The sequence below is a fragment of the Pseudophryne corroboree genome, chromosome 4 (genome assembly GCF_028390025.1).
Source record: "Pseudophryne corroboree isolate aPseCor3 chromosome 4, aPseCor3.hap2, whole genome shotgun sequence".
Taxonomy (NCBI): Eukaryota; Metazoa; Chordata; class Amphibia; order Anura; family Myobatrachidae; genus Pseudophryne; species Pseudophryne corroboree.
Window position 1 is genome coordinate 239752324 of NC_086447.1, and position 20554 is coordinate 239772877.

A 20554-nucleotide genomic window follows, 5' to 3' on the forward strand; every position below is an offset into this window, starting at 1 on the left:
TATATGCATACCCTTCCGCTGCGGCAGTTCCTAGCCAATCATGTTATGTTAGCCCCCTTTTGTGTTCTGTCCAATTAGTTATTGACTTGGGATATACACGCCCTAAATCCTTTCTTTTATATACTTTTGTTAAACAAACAATAAAGAGTGTGAATCTTTACGTGTGTTTTGCATGTGACTTGTAGCATAAGGTTTACACTCACGGACGTCTAAGAGACGATCACATCGAGGGTTAAGGAAAAGAGGAGCAATCCTTACAATTACCTTGAAAAGTGAGCCGACAAAATTAAAAATTCAGCAAATAGTCTATACTAATGTTAAATGTTTAGCAAATTTAAAAGTGGGAGGATAATGGATTCATAGCTAAAAATAATTTTAAAGCAAGGTATTTTATTCAAAAAAGCCAGGTGTATTACAAGTTGTAATAGGTAATAGATTTGCTGGCTTTATTAGTTTAATTATATACCGTATACACTCGAGTATAAGTCGACCCGAATATAAGCCGAGGCACCTAATTTTACCACAACAAACTGGGAAATATTATTGACTCAAGTATAAGCCTAGGGTGGGAAATGCACGGTGCCAGGGGTTTTCATGCTCAGGGTGTCATGCTCGTTCCAGTGGTTTCATGCGGTAGGTGTTATGCTTGTTGCCAGGGGGTAATGCTTGTTGCTAGGGCTGTGCCCCCAGTGCCACATAAACCCCCAGTGACAGATATCCCCCCACAGTGCCAGATAAAAACATGCCCCCTGTTGCTTTGCCCCCAGTAGTTGTGCCCCCTCTTTCTTTGCCCCCAGTAGTTGTGCCCCCTCTTTCTTTGTGCCCTGTCGCCGCTTACAAGCACACACACACACAAAATAATAAAAACAATACTTACTACTGCCCCGCTCCTGCTTCCCGACCGCTTGTTCTGCTGCTGCTCCGTCCGTCTGGCCGCTCCTCTCTATGGGAGAGACGTCAAGACGTCTCTCCCATAGCAGCGCCGCACAGACACTAGAGGTCAATAATGACCTCTAGTGTCTGTCCCTGGAGCCGGCTGCAGCGGACGTCCACACAGCCCACGGCGTCTGCTGCAGCCGTGGAGCTGACTCGAGTATAAGCCGAGGGTGGCTTTTTCAGCATAGAAAAATGTGCTGAAAAAGTCGGCTTATACTCGAGTATATACGGTAAATCAAGTTGAATACAAATACTTGACATTGTATTAGTCAACAATATTAGCTAAAGAAAGTTTGACAATGACTCGGTGGTTTTTAAAGTGTCATCAGGAGACATGACAAATTCTTACAGTTGGAGTTATAGGGTTAACTTTGCCTAAGACATTTATTAGAGGTATCCATAGCACATCAGGCTTCCTATGTGTTGTGTTTAACAAGAAATGGTGGCTTGCTTATGTGATGTGAGCCAACAAAATGTTTTATATTTTTCTTAGACTACATATATACTCGCAGGGAGATATTCAATTGTCCCTCGTTATCGCGCCCATATCAGTCGGGTTTAGCAGCGTAAAGTGGCAAAAGCAGACTAAACAAATAGGCGCAGAGCGAAAAGTCCCCTTTGTGCACACAAATAGGTCACTTATTGTGCATTTCAGCACGGCACCCCCGGGGGTAGCAAGCTGTTATGACGTTCTTGTGCCTGATGGCAGAAACATTTCATTAACTGCCGGCAGGCGAGTGTGGGACGCGCAATAAATATTCAATTCCCCTCCTAAGGGTGAAATTCAATTCTTTCATACAGCAGCTGTCACTCCTGGGTGCCCAACAGAGCAATTCAATTGTTGATTCGTTCGGGCGCAATAAGCTGCCGGCACCAGCATTTCAGTTCGCCACCCCCGGGGGTGTAAGTTGAAAATAAAGTGACCCGTTAGGCACACAAATGGATTTTTTTTTTTCATCGCACCCAGCACTTTGGGCAGGTTTAGCTGCAAAACATTGAATTTCACCCCCTCCCATCACTGTGCATGGGAGATTAGGGTAGAATTCAATTCTATGTGGCCAAATATCAATTATATGAAGTAAAAACACACAATAATAGACAAGCATGTTTACAATAGTGAGGATTTAACTGCAGCTAAAAACATTAGTTTGCTGCATGCAGAAGTACTACTGAAATCCAAAACCAGTCACAATCCCTGTGAGAAGACACGTTTCAGAAGAAATATATATATATATATATATATATATATATATATATATATATATATATATATATATATATATATATATTTCAAATGCTTATCTCTTGATTAATATTTAATTTTTTCACTACCCTGTGTTTCATAGATTATTTAACTGGTGCTCAAGATCGAAAGGAGACCTGTTAAAACATGCAGTCAGATAGTCTTTACTCTTGTGTTCATTTTTATCTCCCCCCTTAATGTTGAATACTGCGCTTCACTATTCATGGGAATATTGATGTAAGGAGGAAAGAAAGTTCAAAGAAAAGGTAATTTTCGAAGAACTGCTTTAAAATTCAGCCTTGATCACTAGTTTCAAATTACTATTGAATTCTTTACTCAGTAAAACATTTTAGTAAGTAAATGGTAGATCTTTTTATAGGAGTGTTTGAGAAACCACATTTAATATGCCTAAAGTTAAACGCGGACAGAGGAGTGCTTTACTTTTCGTTATGTTGGCCAAAGGCTGCAAGAATTTTAGGACAATCCAAGAAAACAATGGTCTGATAGTCGTGCCTCTGTACACTGATCTATGGGCACAATTTACAGTTCACGGATGGAACTGGCAGAACGACTGTCGGAACAATCAAACATGTTTAATGATCGACCATTTAGCTGCCGTTTTCAAGCATTGAACGATGGTTGTTTACGTACAGACACTGGACGAAAACCATTCAACATAGTCATGCAGTGCCTGGATCTGAATGAGAACGCTTGGGGCGTATCCAATTAGCTGCAGTGAAGCACCCAGTGCGAAAAAATGTCAGTTTTTCGCACGTTCCTAATGTTTCAGTTATTTTTAGCAGGCTTTCCAATTTTGTCGCCTGTAAAAAAATAAACATTCTCACGAAAGCACACTGGTTCAGGGAAACCTGTGTGCTTCTGTGAGAAACTCGTTTTGTATGTGAAAAAATCCCTGATAAGCCGCGCCTCAAGCCAGCTTATTGGGGTTAATTGGATAGCCCTTGACAAACGAATTATCTGCTGTCAATCTTGTAGATAGCAACTCCTATATAAGCAGGGGTGTACAGCGCACACCGTCGCAATCATACATGGGGGAGAAGCAGTATCAGTGCACATAACGTGAGCCGATACCACTTCTCCCCAGTAACGGAGGATCATACATCGGTGCCACAGTCTGTAACATGGCAGTTAGGAGTTGGTTGGATTTTTATCCAAGTCTACTGATCTCTCTCAGAGACTTCCATACGGTTTTTACGGTAAAATGACATTATCTGCTATAAATACATTCCCTGTATAACAAGCACCATTACCTAAGCGTTAAGTAGTCAGTATCTTATATTTCTATACACAGGGTTCAGAAGATTAAAATGAAGGAGAGTTTGCATAGGGTACAGTTTTCACACAAACTTACAGGAAGAATCCATTGATACAAATACAGTTCTATGATCAGCCGCTTTGGATATTTAAATTTTCCACATATCAAACCAGCTAATAAATCAGAGCATAGGACAATTTTATGAAGGTTTACACATCAAAAGAAAGCAGTTTATAGAGAAACAATTAGTGTAAGTGTATGTTGGGCTCAGAAGCCATAGAGAAACACTGGAGCCAATGTTTCCCTTGCAGTCATATGAAATGTGGAACTGTACACAGTAAAGCACTGTAAGATAACCTATGTTGTTCTATAACTGACACTGCACATACAAGGAGAGCATTGAAAGCTCTGAACAGGCCTTGTAGTTAATGTGCACCGCCCTGCACTGTGCTGCTCAGCTCTTCAGCTACTTTATGACAATGGCTACTTTGTAGAGATACATTTCAGTCCTGTCCTCCAAAATATTAAATCAGCTACAAACATTAATAAAAGTAAAATCAAGAGACGTCTAGTATCACACACAAACTGTTCTATAAGCAAACGTCACATCGAGAGTGCACTGTAAGCTTACATACAGATTGACACATAAAACTTGTCTGGGATGCAGTCAATATACCGGCTGTCGGGATCCCAGCATTCACATATGTGTATATAAGATTAGTAAACACACAAATGCCATTGCCTGCAGAGTGAGACTCAGTAGCATTTGTAAAGAATGCAGATTGTTTGACTGAGCATCTTTTGCTCCATGTTTCACTGAATACAAATGTTGTACTATGGATGTATACCATTAATAAAATAAAAAATTGTTATATTAAAAAAAAGAATGCGGATTGATTTACAGGGTTAGATTTACTAAAGCTTCTAAAACTGAAAAGTGGAGGTGATGCCCATAGCAACAGATTCTGTATAATTTTCTAGGCATGATAGCTAGAGTCTGAGTGGTTGCTATGGACAAAACCATCACTTTTCATTTTTTGAAGTTTTAGTAAACTGACCCCACAGTTTCTCAAGCTGATTGTTTCTACATGGTATAGAATAAAATATATACATATCTTTTCACAGTACGCAGCATAGCCTTATAAGAATCTTACCATCTCAGATAGTGCTATACATCTCTAATTTTGTGTGATCAAATCTAATAAACTCAATGGGTCAATTCTATTCGGCAACTAAAGAATAGCGCCGGGAATTAGCTCCCGACGCTATTCAATTCAGCTAAAGTTAAGTCGGCGATGTCCCGTTCTCGCCGACTTAACAGGTAGTTTTGTCGGGAGAACGGGCATTCTCCGACTTAACTACTCGGCGCGAGGCTGATTCCCGACAGAATCAGCCTCGCGCCGGCCGCGAGGCAGCACTTTTGTCGGGTTTCTTCTCTCATCCCCCGGGGATGAGAGAAGAATTCCCGACAATTGCGGGCAACTAGTAGCAGAATTGAATAGCGTCGGGAGCGAATTCCTGGCGCTATTCTTTAGTTGCCGAATAGAATTGACCCCAATGTTACGTCTCACAGCTAAGGTTATTAAATGTATATGATGCCGCCAAACATTTTAATTACAGTATAGAACACTAAGACGCATGGGTCATTTCTTTAGTATAGTGCTACTATGCTCTATTAGGCAAGCAGATTTATTTTTGCCATTGCAATTTTCTGTAAACATAAATGTCACAAAGTCTGGGTTTTACCCTAAATTGGCTCCTGTCCTGATAAGAGAAACTCTGATTCTGTGCTCAGTAAATGCTGCAGTCTCAGATTAGCAGCAGTATCGCATTCACACTTGTCTCCCAATAGATGGTATTATTGTCACACCGGGATGAGTGCTAACTTAAGGGGGGTACTCACGGAGCGATATTCTAAGCAATCTGACTACATTGCTTATGATAGAAGCATTATCGCTCCGTGTGTACCACCTACAGCGATAGCGATGCGCAGCCCCGCGCATCGCTATCGCTGCTGCTAGATTGGCCAATCTAGCAAGACGCTCACTTCACCCAGCGGGTGAAGTGAGCGCCCCCCCCAGTCTCCTCCGGCACGCTCAGCACACATCGCGCTGTCCTGAGCGGCAGGAGAGATGTGTGCTGAGCGGTTCGCTCAGCACACATCTCTCACATCGGCCAGTGAGTACTGGCCTTTTACACTGGAAGAGTAGTCTACTGGGAATCAGGACCACAGGTAAATGCGGTTTTCTTGACTACAATAGAATTACAAGGTTCCTATATAGGTAATTATATGCCTTATCACAGAGGTTTGATTTCTATGACACAGCTGACAATCTATAGCTGGAGTTCTTGTCAATCGATATCTATGTTCTCACAGATAAAACCACAGCCACATGCACATTCCCTTTTTGCTATCTGAAACTCACAAGAACCCTCATTCTAATCTATCTTGTAAGTAAAGACAATCCCAGCATACATTCCAAACTGTCTGCACAAACGCATGCAGGCTGGTCTCATCTTGTAATCGGTATTGCTACTCTCAGGTATTCACATTGTTCATGCATTCAGTCATTGTAATAGCGAGATATGCATAAGTCAAAAGTACACAGCTCAAATGTTTTAGCGCGTTTCACTGCTGCTTTAAGAAAATTCAATTGTTTTGGGGTTCACGTAACTAATGGGCACCCAACGGAGGATATAAAATTGCTTTACTGCACCGGGTTTAGATGTGTACCGCTGTGCAAAGTACTGCCCACCTTTGGGCAGCTTTCTGCTCGCCACCTCAGGAGGGTAAAAGCAGAATTAATGGGTGCCCATTGGCAAAACATTTGCCGATCGCCCGTTGGTAGCCGATTACTTACGGGAGCATAGAAAACTGAAATTCCACCCTAAGAATGAAAGGAATGTTGAAATGTCTGAGCTTTAAGTTGGGAATCGGTCCAATCCGGGGTGAGATCTGATTTTTGAATATTGGAACAATAACATTTTTAATTCCAAAAGATTTGTTTTCAACAATTATGGTACATAATAATGTACATTTATGTGCAGAAATAAGGGATGCAGACTGCCATATTTGGTTTCATTGCATATTTGTGTAGTTTAATACATAGACGCTCATAATTATATTTTAATATATTGTGATTTACAGTGTATCCGGAAAGTATTCACAGCACTTCACTTTTTCCACATTGTTATGTTACAGCCTTATTCCAAAATGGAACTCATTTATTCCCTCAACATTCTACACACAATACCCCATAATGATAACATGAAAAAAGTTTGAGATTTCTGAAAAATAAATAAGAAACTACACCTGAGGATAGCTGCTCATATTACTTATATTTATCTGATTAGTAAATCCCAGTTAAGAACAGGCTGTCTTAGAGAGAGAGAGAGAGAGAGAGAGAGAGAGAGAGAGAGAGAGAGAGAGAGAGAGAGAGAGAGAGAGAGAGAGAGAGAGAGAGAGAGAGAGAGAGAGAGTGTGTGTGTGTGTGTGTGTGTGTGTGTGTGTGTATAATACACTGCTCAAAAAAGTAAAGGGAACACTAAAATAACATCCTAGATCTGAATGAATTATTCTTATTAAATACTTTGTTCTTTACATAGTTGAATGTGCTGACAACAAAATCACACAAAAATTATCAATGGAAATCAAATTTATTAACCCATGGAGGTCTGGATTTGGAGTCACCCTCAATATTAAAGTGGAAAAACACAGTACATTGATAATTTGTGTGATTTTGTTGTCAGCACATTCAACTATGTAAAGAACAAAGTATTTAATAAGAATATTTCATTCATTCAGATCTATGATGTGTTATTTTAGTGTTCCCTTTATTTTTTTGAGCAGTGTATATATAATATTCTCAAAACACGTGGATTGTTTCAATTGTTGCACAAAGAAATATCCAGGCTAGGTTTCATGTTTCATTATTGCAAATGTATTAAAACATCAACAAGCTTTTTTAGATAGTTTTTTTATTATCTTTAAATGCATCCTTGAAAAAGTTACACAGATTTAATTTACTAAACAGACAGCTTTAAGTCCTCCTCTTCTGGTAGAGGGGGAACCTTTCAGATCCAGATCAGGCTGCTACAGACAGACACAGAACATCGCACACTGGCGTTATCTGACAAAATAACATATTTTAAACATCAGTCAGGAAATTAGAAGAATGGGAGCTTTCTGGATCTTTAAGCTGGATCCCCTTCCAAGATCCAGGATGTCAGCATCTCAAATTCTAGACTGCAGTAAAAGGAACTATAACCACTCCAGAGAGCATAAAAACAATAAATGTCTTCAGACATCCCAGAGCATAGTGTGGTAAGAGATAATAAAGTAAGCGATAATAGGATTTTGGTACTTACCAGGTAAATCCTTTTCTTTGAATCCATAGGGGGCACTGGAGTACTCTTGGGATATGGACGGGCGTAGCCGAACAAGGGCACTGAATATTTAAATTTAGGACCCTCCCCCCCCTCCATATCCCCGAGTACCTCAGTGTACGACCTCAGTGTTTTTTACTGAGCGAACAGGAACGATATAGAGAGGTTGACAATGGAGAATACCTATAACATAACGGACAACACAATGTTGACCCATAACCTTACTGTCAACTAAACAGTTGACACCATAACCGATAGAACTTTATAATTTGAACCAATCGGTGAAAATGTGTTACCATAAGCTCCTTTGAGCTTAATATCAATGAAGTAAAACTTGTTACCCTAAGCTCCCTTGAGCTTAACACAACCCAGGTAAAACTGCTCTGGGTGGGCGTCCAGTGCCCCCTATGGATTCAAAGAAAAGGATTTACCTGGTAAGTACCAAAATCCTATTTTCTTTATCATCCACTAGGGGTCACTGGAGTACTCTTGGGACGTACCAAAGCTTCCCTCGTGGGCGGGAGAGCTGTTTGATACTTGTAACAGTAGGCAGCCCAAAGCTAAATGCTGATGGCGCCACCATTTATAACGTGTAAACGTGCACAAACATGGTGCACATGAAGGCTATATAGCCGCGTTTTAGACACTCCACGACCCACTGGGTCTGACATTCCCACAGAACCTGTGGCATGAGCTATTACTGACGTAGGCGATTGTAACTTAGCCTTAAAGTAAACCTGACTTGTAGTCATTATTATTACCCAACTGGATAATGTCTGCTAAGAAACTGGCTAACCCCAGTTGGCAGTATCATAGAGAACAAACAACGTATTTATATCACATACTGTTGACGTTCGGGACATATATAAACGCGTAATGCGTGTACCACATTCAGAATTCTAGAATGTGCTGTCCACACAGGAACCCCTATTGGTATATTGATGTGAAGAATACGAAAGCGTGATTCGTCCGAAGATCTGCTTTGTCATGAGAAAACTCAAATACGGTGGCTTGGAATACAAGGCACCCAAATATGAAAACAAAACCCTTGCCGAAGCCAAGGCTATAAGAAAATTGTTTTCCAAAGTGAGAAACTTAATTCCCATTTGTTGAAAGGGTTCAAAATATGAAAACTGTAAGAAATCTGAACCCAACTTCAAGTCGCCTGGCGCTGTAGGTGGGATAAATAGAGTGTGAACTTTGATGACACCTTGTAGAAAGATGTGTACAGACGCCAATAGAGGCAAACGTCTTTGAAAATAAGTTTACCACACAGATACCTGCACTCTTCGTGCAGATCAACGCAGTTTTGCATCCCACCCCGTTTAACAGAATACGGGTTACTTGAAGGATGATGTTGGAAACTTCTGAGGTTTACAACCTATGTAAGCACACGAAATTTTGTAAAAATGAGCTGCCTTAAACGGCTTACTATTTCGTAACATGGTTAGTATAACCGATACTGTAATGCTCAATTTCTTAAGAGGGCGGTCTGCACCCTCACCCCGTCAACCGCAGCTGCGGTACCTAGATAATAGGTACATAGGTAACTATGGGTAAACTAACGTTCCCTGATGTAACAGGTTGGACGTATTATGAGCGGGCCAAGATCGTGTGCAAGTATTCCTTGAAAATTCGAGAAGCAAACTTCTCCGAAACCCATGAGCTACCACCAGTATGACTGTGACAACTGTCTTATGAGCCGTTTTGACAACAGAGAGAGCAGCGGAAACTGGTGGAGCCAGATACACGATGATGAATGACCACATGAATGTGAGAGACTCCACCGCCACTGCCCTTGTGATCTGTTTTGTACACATACTGAGCTTTTGTAATTGTGGCGAGATGCCATCATGTATACTTGAGGGTAACCCCCTTCTGTGGACTCACCTATGAAACACCTCTGGATTTAATGTCCAGTTTTCAGGATCCAAATTCTGACGGGTGAGATCCTCTGTCTAACAGATGTCCACTCACGTAATGATCTCTTGACATTTTCACATAATGGTGTTCTGAGCCATTGAGGATTTGAGTCACATGCCGCATTGCCATGCGGCTTCTTGGTTCTCACTGGTTGTTGTGTATGCAACTGCCGTTGCCTTGTTTGACTGCTTAAGGCCAGCGTGAGACAGGCATCAAACATTTACCTGAAACTCATGGTTGTTCCTCTCCACAGAAATCTTTAGTAAAAGGCGAAAGATTTATTCGTTCTGAAGAGAAAATAGAGTATATACCTGATCAGACTGAAAGCGAATCATGTATTGCATTGTAAAATGCACAGAGTTCTAGGACCTTTATCGACAGCAATCTGTCGTGTTTTAGAACCTTTGTCGCTGATTTTAACTACAAATCCTGACCCTCTGCGACTGTCGTCCAGAGTATATGCACCCTTTTCCCTCTGTGGGAAACGCGAGTGAAGGGTGGTGAACTAAATTGAAAACACATCTTTATTCTTAATAGGTGAATACACCAATGTACCGCTAGTGTGCGTGTTTTGCACTAATTACTAGACGTACATTTGTTATTGCTGGTGTAGTAGGTAAAAGTCTTTGATTTACCGTATTTATCATCTTACCTAGGCATTGACATCGTTTAGACGGAATTAGATGCGATTGTTTTCGAACTTGATCTGCTACCGCAGTATACCTTAGTAGCGCAAGTTAGAGGAACTTTGTTGAGACAGAGTTCTTATGTGAGATGAGCTATCATCCCAACATCACTTTGGTAAATACCCAAAGCGATAAGCAACGGTAGATATGAAATGGTTAATGGTTGTGGCGATTTGCAAACGCTAGAACCTGTGATGAACATACCGGACTGGGTAAATACGCATTGTCAAGATCAAATGCAATTATGCAAATTTTGTGGCTCCAATAAGCAAATACTAACCGCAGAAAATCCATTTTCTACTGTAGTAAATGACTTTTGATATTGCGACAGAGCTGTTTGGTCTTGCTAAAACAGAGGTGAATAAATAACTCTGACTCTGTTGGCGTACTACTGCCTGGTTTATAAACCAGCAAAGACTAAATGACAACCTGCCAAACCGTTCGACAGAGGCAGTTTTGTACTTTAAGCTGTAAATAGCTGAGACATGTATGAGTTGAAGTCCTGAAACCTCGCAAATGTAACATGTAAAGACGCGCTTCCACAATTGTAAAAGAGGTCATTAAACCACTGGCTTGCTGACTGTAACGTCCTGTCGTTACAAGGCGTGACTGTTTCTTATAAAGGAATAAAACGCCGTTACAAGTATTGTATGCGCTAATGGCAGAATATCCTAAAGGGATAAAATGGCGTTACACATATATCAAATTTAGGAGCAAACAAGCTCTGGTCTTGTCGCACTTAACTAGCGACAATGAAAATAACCGGCGTTAGCAGAAGCTTTACAGATATACTTTGCAGCTTCTTTTAACAGTGATCGGCATGGTTCCATACATAGATTCTAGTGACCCAAATGTATCTGTGGTTTTTATAATGTTTTCCAAAACCCCGCACTATCTGAATGCTGGACTAATGTACACTTCTCACTTGTAGTTATCGGTGTGAGATTTGACATAGAATCGTGCATTAAATTATAAGACTAGTGAAATAAACACTCTGGTACCCAAAGGAAAATTGTCACTTTGGAAAGACTGTCTTTTGTTAGCGCTGGCGGAGTTATTCTGAGACTCCGATTACCGCTGTTTTAATTTGAATTGCCAATGTTAACATTTTTAGTCTGCACTAGAGCCTTATTTGCTATGTAGACAGACATCATAATAGGCAACAGACAGACACTTGCACGCCTTAATAACATTATTATATGGCATATATCTCTATATATATATTGCTGAACAGCATATTTATTAGGAAACTAAATTGTTCTTTATGTGAAAAGCAGTTCACATGGGCATGAAACCCGAACCAAATTCCTACTAACACCCCTGCGCCTTCTGGTGGCTTAACGATGTAGGGCAGGAATGTTCTAGAATTATCCTGAAGTAAAAATTCCCACTAACACCCCTGCGCCTCCTTGTGGATTAGAGGTGTATGGTCTAGAATTATAACTGGAAAACCAGCAATGATTAAAATGGCCGTCATGCCATGCTTTCACAGAAAATCACAGTACAGTTTACCTGCTGCAGTTTTAATATATATAGGCTTAATAGCCTATTATACAGTTACTATGCTTATATACAGTTATAACCCAGTTGTAGGATACAGTAAAATATATGCATTTAGTCAAATAATATGAGCACTGCCTGCAGTGTATTTATTTTGCAACCTTAACCAAAAATAACAGAAAACTTGGTTAAACGTGCAATAGGTTATGCCACTGATAACCTATTGCCAGCCAAAGCCTCATATATATATTATATATATATATACAAAGTGTTTACACATATAATCAGTTCATACTGATATTATAGACAGTTATGCCAGCAAAAGCTTTATTATATATTATATATATATAAAACGTGCTGTATATCACAGTACACAGTGTACATTGTTTAAAGTGCTGCGCTGCTTGAACCCATGCAGCCTTTGCTGCTGCTATGGGTATTATTCCCCCTCCCCCCCCCCCCCCCCCTGCATCCCCATGTTACCTGCAGCGTACGGGGATCGGGTGCAGGGAGAGCAGGAGAGCCTGTATCTAGCGCCGGGGAGCCGACCGGAAGCTCCTTCTTTCAGCAGTACACAGTCTCCCTGTGTCTGCGGTGTTTCACTGGGAGAGTGGCCGGCGTCCTTGAGTGACGTGCGGCCGCTCTTTAGTACACAGGAGAGTGTCGGCGGCGTGCCGGGCCATCCGAGCAGTGAGAGCGGCCGGCGTCTGAGTGACGTGCGGCCGCTCTGTTTAGATGAGCGCCCGGAGAGTGCGGCATAGCGGTGCCGCATCAGAGCAGTGAGAGCGCCCGGAGAGTGCGGCATAGCGGTGCCGCATCAGAGCAGTGAGAGCGGCCGGCGTCTGAGTGACGTGCGGCCGCTCTGCTTAGTTCAGCCAAGGAGTCGGCGCTGCGTAGTGGTGGCGGGCCCTCAGAGCAGTGAGAGCGGCCGGCGTCTGAGTGACGTGCGGCCGCTCTGCGCGTATAATGTAAGGAGAACCTTTCTCATTCTAACCACTATCAGGTGGAACTTCATTGCTTCAGCGGGACCCGTCAGCGGCGTGCTCAGCGGCGGCCAGCTCCCTGTACAGTTAACACTCACACAGCAGGGCGGCAGCGTGAGCTGACCGCCCTGACCCCCTCACCATACCTTGTAGTGTCGTACTTCTGTAAGCTCCGTCCAGATTGTGACGGGGCTTCCATCCTGGCTGTGACGGGGCTTCTTACTGTAAGCACCGTCCAGTTTTCAGCTCTCCTCCTGGCTGTGACGGGGCTTGTAATCTCCGTCCAGTTGCAGTAGGAGACAGTCTGCCTGTGGCTGTGAGGGTGCTCTTTGTGAGGACCGACACGCCATGCGCTGCCTTGTAGCGCCTGTGGCTGTGAGGGTGCTCTTTGTGAGGACCGACACGCCATTCGCTGCCCATGCAGCGGCACTATCCCGGACCCATGTTTTTCCAGAAACTGGGAAGGGATGTGCTAAGTGTAAAAATAAAAAGTAAAAATTTAAAAATAAAAATCCAAGTGTGGATATACCACAAGCCTTGTTCGTGCTGTGAGCACCGAAAAAACACTGAGGTCGTACACTGAGGTACTCGGGGATATGGAGGGGGGGGGAGGGTCCTAAATTTAAATATTCAGTGCCCTTGTTCGGCTACGCCCGTCCATATCCCAAGAGTACTCCAGTGACCCCTAGTGGATGATAAAGAAATCCCAACAGGGGAGGTTCCTATTTTGTGCATAACATCAGCGACACAAAAGTAGTTGAGTCATGAAAATAACACTGGTGTGGGGACTCCACTACACCAAGACAAAAACAGTCACCACAAGTGCACCAAAGGACACATTCCCACATGCTAAACACAAAACTATGGTGTAGATATATTAACCTGGAGAAGAGATGAAGTGATAAACCAATGATAAGCATAAGGTGATAACGCACCAGCCAATCATTATGGATTTGAAAACATAAAGGGGGGTACACACGGAGAGATCAGTGCTTAATTTCTAAGCAATCTGAGTACACTGCTTAGAAATTAAGCACTGATCTGTCCGTGTGTATGCCCATAGCGATGCGCATCCCCGCACGTCGCTATCGCTGGTTTTAGTTCTAGACTGTTGTGTGAAGTGAGCACCCACCTCATTCCCAACCCCCTTCCCCCTCCGCTCAGCACATATCGCGCTGCGCGAGGGGAGAGAGAGGTCTAGATCACTCAGCACACTTCTTTATGTATGTACACCCCTTTACAGTTAGGAGCCGACTTGCTGGTGCGTAATCGCCTTGAATTTATTACCGCTTTATCATTTCTTTCTCCCTTCTCCAGGCTTAATACATCGCCCCAATGTCTGTTACAGAATCCATGCATTCCTCTAATCTAAACTTTATTATTTCCCATTGTTCGTTGCTGCCCTTCGCCTTAGACATCATATGAATTAGGGTATATTAAGCAGTGCTGCTAGCAGATCAGATACTAAAGAGAGAAGGGTTCTACATACCACAAGTATTAAATAGCAGAGAGTTTACACAGCCGCTCATTAATAAGATAATAAAGTGCAGCAAGATGACTGCCAACAGACCGAACGGAATTTCCCAACTATCAAGTACACTTTTAGCTCATGTCAATGTAAAAATGGAAACCGTTCAAGAGCTGCCAGATTGCAGGGTGTGGAAAGGCTCTTAATCCATCTGGGCCAACAATCTGACAAGTAAATGCAATCTGCAAACTCATGGATCAATTAAAATGGGTCTTTAAGTAAAAAGCAAAATATATGAAGTATTTTTTTTTCAGTCTGCACATAATGCAACATAATTCTTGCTGATTCATTATTCTTTACCTAAGAGGAAAATAAATAGGGGGAGGGGGATGCCAGAGGTATTTCACTTTATTTTCTGAAAAAATAAGAATTTACTTACCGATAATTCTATTTCTCGGAGTCCGTAGTGGATGCTGGGGTTCCTGAAAGGACCATGGGGAATAGCGGCTCCGCAGGAGACAGGGCACAAAAAGTAAAACTTTAGGATCAGGTGGTGTGCACTGGCTCCTCCCCCTATGACCCTCCTCCAAGCCAGTTAGGTACTGTGCCCGGACGAGCGTACACAATAAGGGAGGAATTTTGAATCCCGGGTAAGACTCATACCAGCCACACCAATCACACCGTACAACTTGTGATCTAAACCCAATTAACAGTATGATAACAGCGGAGCCTCTGAAAAGATGGCTCACAACAATAATAACCCGATTTTTGTAACTATGTACAAGTATTGCAGATAATCCGCACTTGGGATGGGCGCCCAGCATCCACTACGGACTCCGAGAAATAGAATTATCGGTAAGTAAATTCTTATTTTCTCTATCGTCCTAGTGGATGCTGGGGTTCCTGAAAGGACCATGGGGATTATACCAAAGCTCCCAAACGGGCGGGAGAGTGCGGATGACTCTGCAGCACCGAATGAGAGAACTCCAGGTCCTCTTTTGCCAGGATATCAAATTTGTAGAATTTTACAAACGTGTTCTCCCCTGACCACGTAGCTGCTCGGCAGAGTTGTAATGCCGAGACCTCTCGGGCAGCCGCCCAAGATGAGCCCACCTTCCTTGTGGAATGGGCCTTAACCGATTTAGACTGTGGCAGGCCTGCCTCAGAATGTGCAAGTTGAATTGTGTTACAAATCCAACGAGCAATCGACTGCTTAGAAGCCGGCGCACCCAACTTGTTGGGTGCATACAGTATAAACAGCGAGTCAGATTTTCTGACTCCAGCTGTCCTGGAACATATTTTCAGGGCCCTGACAACTTCTAGCAACTTGGAGTCCTCCAAGTCCCTAGTAGGTGCAAGGCACCACAATAAGCTGGTTCAGGTGAAACACTGACACCACCTTAGGGAGAGAACTGGGGACGAGTCCGCAGCTCTGCCCTGTCCGAATGGACAAACAGATATGGGCTTTTTTGAGAAAAAACCACCAATTTGACACTCGCCTGGTCCAGGCCAGGGCCAAGAGCATGGTCACTTTTTATGTGAGATGCTTCAAATCCACATATTTGACTGGTTTTAAACCAATGTGATTTGAGGAATCCCAGAACTACGTTGAGATCCCACAGTGCCACTGGAGGCACAAAAAAGGGGTTTGTATATGCAATACTCCCTTGACAAACTTCTGGACTTCAGGAACTGAAGCCAATTCTTTCTGGAAGAAAATTTACAGGGCCGAATTTGAACCTTAATGGACCCCAATTTGAGGCCCATAGACACTCCTGTTTGCAGGAAATGCAGGAAACGACCGAGTTGAAAATTTTTTGTGGGGCCTTCCTGGCCTCACACCACGCAACATATTTTCGCCACACGCGGTGATAATGTTGTGCGGTCACCTCCTTTCTGGCTTTGACCAGGGTAGGAATGACCTCTTCCGGAATGCCTTTTTTCCCTTAGGATCCGGCTTTCCATCGCCATGCCGACAACGCAGCTGCGGTAAGTCTTGGAACAGACATGGTGCTTGCTGAAGCAAGTCCCTTCTTAGCAGCAGAGGCCATAAGACCTCTGTAAGCATCTCTTGAAGTTCCGGGTACCAAGTCCTTCTTGGCCAATCCGGAGCCATGAGTATAGTTCTTACTCCTCTACGTCTTATAATTCTCAGCACCTTAGGTATGAGAAGCAGAGGAGGGAACACATACACCGACTGGTACACCCACGGTGTTACCAGAACGTCCACATCTATTGCCTGAGGGTCTCTTGACCTGGCGCAATACCTGTCCCGTTTTTTGTTCAGACGGGACGCCATCATGTCCACCTTTGGTATTTCCCAACGGTTTACAATCATGTGGAAAAAACTTCTCAATGAAGTTTCCACTCTCCCGGGTGGAGGTCGTGCTGAGGAAGTCTGCTTCCCAGTTTCCATTCCCGGGATGAAAAACTGCTGACAGTGTTATCACATGATTTTCCGCCCAGCGAAAAGTCCTTGCAGTTTCTGCCATTGCCCTCCTGCTTCTTGTGTCGCCCTGTCTGTTTACGTGGGCGACTGCCGTGATGTTTTTCCCACTGGATCAATACCGGCTGACCTTGAAGCAGAGGTCTTGCTAAGCTTAGAGCATTATAAATTTACCCTTAGCTCCAGTATATTTATGTGGAGAAAAGTCTCCATACTTGATCACACTCCCTGGAAATTTTTCCCTTGTGTGACTGCTCCCCAGCCTCTCAGGCTGGGCTCCGTGGTTACCAGCATCCAATCCTGAATGCCGAATCTGCGGCCCTCTAGAAGATGAGCACTCTATAACCACCACAGGAGAGACACCCTTGTCCTTGGATATTGGGTTATCCTCTGATGCATCTGAAGATGCGATCCGGACCATTTGTCCAGCAGATCCCACTGAAAAGTTCTTACGTGAAATCTGCCGAATGGAATTGCTTCGTAGGAAGCCACCATTTTTACCAGGACCCTTGTGCAATGATGCACTGTTTTTAGGAGGTTCCTGACTTGCTCGGATAACTCCCTGGCTTTCTCTTCCGGGAGAAACACCTTTTTCTGGACTGTGTCCAGAATCATCCCTAGGCACAGCAGACGTGTCGTCGGGATCAGCTGCGATTTTGGAATATTTAGAATCCACCCGTGCTGATTGTAGCAGTATCCGAGATAGTGCTACTCCGACCTCCAACTGTTCCCTGGACTATGCCCCTATCAGGAGATCGTCCAAGTAAGGGATAATTAAGACGCCTTTTCTTCGAAGAAGAATCATCAATTCGGCCATTACCTTGGTAAAGACCCCGGGGTGCCGTGGACAATCCAAACGGCAGCGTCTGAAACTGATAGTGACAGTTCTGCACCACGAACCTGAGGTACCCTTAGTGAGAAGGGCAAATTTGGGACATAGAGGTAAGCATCCCTGATGTCCCGGGACACTATATAGTCCCCTTCTTCCTGGTTCGTTATCACTGCTCTGAGTGACTTCATCTTAATTTGAACCTTTGTAAGTGTTCAAAAAAAAATTTTTTTTTTTTTTTAGAATAAGTCTCACCTAGCCTTCTGGCTTCAGTACCACAATATAGTGTGGAATAATACCCCTTTTCTGTAGTAGGAGGGGTAATTTAATTATCACCTGCTGGGAATACAGCTTGTGAATTTTTTCCCATACTACCTCCTTGTCGGAGGGAGACTTGGTAAAGCAGACTTCAGGAGCCTGCGAAGGGGAAACGTCTCGACATTCCCATCTGTACCCCCGGGATACTACTTGTAGGATCCAGGGGTCCTGTACGGTCTCAGCGCCATGCTGAGAACTTGTCAGACGCGGTGGAACGCTTCTGTTCCTGGGAATGGGCTGCCTGCTGCAGTCTTCTTCCCTTTCCTCAATCCCTGGGCAGATATGATCTTATAGGGACGAGAGGACTGAGGCTGAAAAGACGGTGTCTTTTTCTGCAGAGATGTGACTTAGGGTAAGAAACGGTGGATTTTCCAGCAGTTGCCGTGACCACCAGGTCCGATGGACCGACCCCAAACAAGTCCTCTTCCTTTATACGGCCATACTGTGCCGTTTGGAATCTGCATCACCTGACCACTGTCGTGTCCATAACATCTTCTGGCAGTTATGGACATCGCGTTTATTCATGATGCCAGAGTGCAAATATCCCTCTGTGCATCTCGCATATATAGAAATGCTCTATAGTCAATAAAATACTGTCCCTGTCAAGGGTATCAATATTTTTAGTCAGGGAATCCGACCAAGCCACCCTAGCTCTGCACATCCAGGCTGAGGCGATCGCTGGCCGCAGTATAACACCAGTATGTGTGTATATACTTTTTATTATATTTTCCAGCCTTGTCAGCTGGTCCTTGAGGACGGCCCTATCTATAGACGGTACCGCCACTTGTTTTGATAAGCGTGTGAGCGCCTTATCCACCTTAAGGGGTGTTTCCCAACGCGCTATAACTTCTGGCGGGAAAGGGTATACCGCCCATAATTTTCTATCGGGGGGAACCCACGCATCATCACACACTTTATTTAATTTATCTGATTCAGGAAAAACTATGGTAGTTTTTTCACATCCCACATAATACCCTCTTTTGTGGTACTTGTAGTATCAGAAATACGTAACACCTCCTTCATTGCCTTTAACGTGTGGCCCTAATAAGGAATACGTTTGTTTATTCACCGTCGACACTGGATTCAGTGTCCCTGTCTGTGTCTGTGTCGACAGACTAAAGTAAACGGGCGTTTTAAAACCCTTGACGGTGTTTTTGAGACGTCTGGACCGTACTAATTGTTTGTCGGCCGTCTCATGTCGTCAACCGACCTTGCAGCGTGTTGACATTATCACGTAATTTCCTAAATAAGCCATCCATTCCGGTGTCGACTCCCTAGAGAGTGACATCACCATTACAGGCAATTGCTCCGCCTCCTCACCAACATCGTCCTCCTACCTGTCGACACACACGTACCGACACACAGCACACACACAGGGAATGCTCTGATAGAGGACAGGACCCACTAGCCCTTTGGAGAGACAGAGGGAGAGTTTGCCAGCACACACCAAAAACGCTATAATTATATAGGGACAACCTTATATAAGTTTTCCCTTATAGCATCTTACTATATATATATATATATATAAGCATATCGCCAAATTAGTGCCCCCCCTCTCTGTTTTAACCCTGTTTCTGTAGTGCAGTGCAGGGGAGAGCCTGGGAGCCTTCCCTCCAGCCTTTCTGTGAGGGAAAATGGCGCTGTGTGCTGAGGAGATAGGCCCCGCCCCTTTTTCGGCGGCCTCGTCTCCCGCTCTTAACGGATTCTGGCAGGGGTTAAATATCTCCATATAGCCTCCGGAGGCTATATGTGAGGTATTTTTTAGCCAAAATAGGTATTCATTTGCCTCCCAGGGCGCCCCCCTCCCAGCGCCCTGCACCCTCAGTGACTGCCGTGTGAAGTGTGCTGAGAGGAAAATGGCGCACAGCTGCAGTGCTGTGCGCTACCTTTAGAAGACTGAGGAGTCTTCTGCCGCCGATTCTGGACCTCTTCTTACTTCAGCATCTGCAAGGGGGCCGGCGGCAAGGCTCCGGTGACCATCCAGGCTGTACCTGTGATCGTCCCTCTGGAGCTGATGTCCAGTAGCCAAGAAGCCAATCCATCCTGCACGCAGGTGAGTTCACTTCTTCTCCCCTAAGTCCCTCGTTGCAGTGATCCTGTTGCCAGCAGGACTCACTGTAAAATAAAAAACCTAAGCTAAACTTTCCTAAGCAGCTCTTTAGGAGAGCCACCTAGATTGCACCCTTCTCGGCCGGGCACAAAAATCTAACTGGCTTGGAGGAGGGTCATAGGGGGAGGAGCCAGTGCACACCACCTGATCCTAAAGCTTTACTTTTTGTGCCCTGTCTCCTGCGGAGCCGCTATTCCCCATGGTCCTTTCAGGAACCCCAGCATCCACTAGGACGATAGAGAAATGAACAGTAGTCCCAAAATGGTAGGATAAAGGCTTCCTAGGGAAGTGAAGATGGGGAGCAATAACATGATTATCCAATAGACTTACATTGCTAATGCATTATGTTTATATATTCTAAGCCAAAGTTTCTCTACCATATTGGGAGATAATTACCCTGATTATGCAACAGAAACCTTTCACCTTGACTACTTACAGATGTGTCCTTAT

General features: G+C 43.7%; 1 protein-coding gene and 1 non-coding gene across 4 annotated transcripts in view; both read right to left on the bottom strand.

Annotated features, from left to right (window-relative positions):
* Positions 1–20554, bottom strand: part of DIPK2A (divergent protein kinase domain 2A) — a 93960-nt gene that overhangs the window by 25861 nt on the left and 47545 nt on the right. The gene's annotated exons all lie outside the window — the stretch shown is intronic.
* Positions 9957–10071, bottom strand: LOC134913479 (U5 spliceosomal RNA). The gene has a single exon (XR_010177235.1). It is a non-coding gene; the product is annotated as a U5 spliceosomal RNA (small nuclear RNA).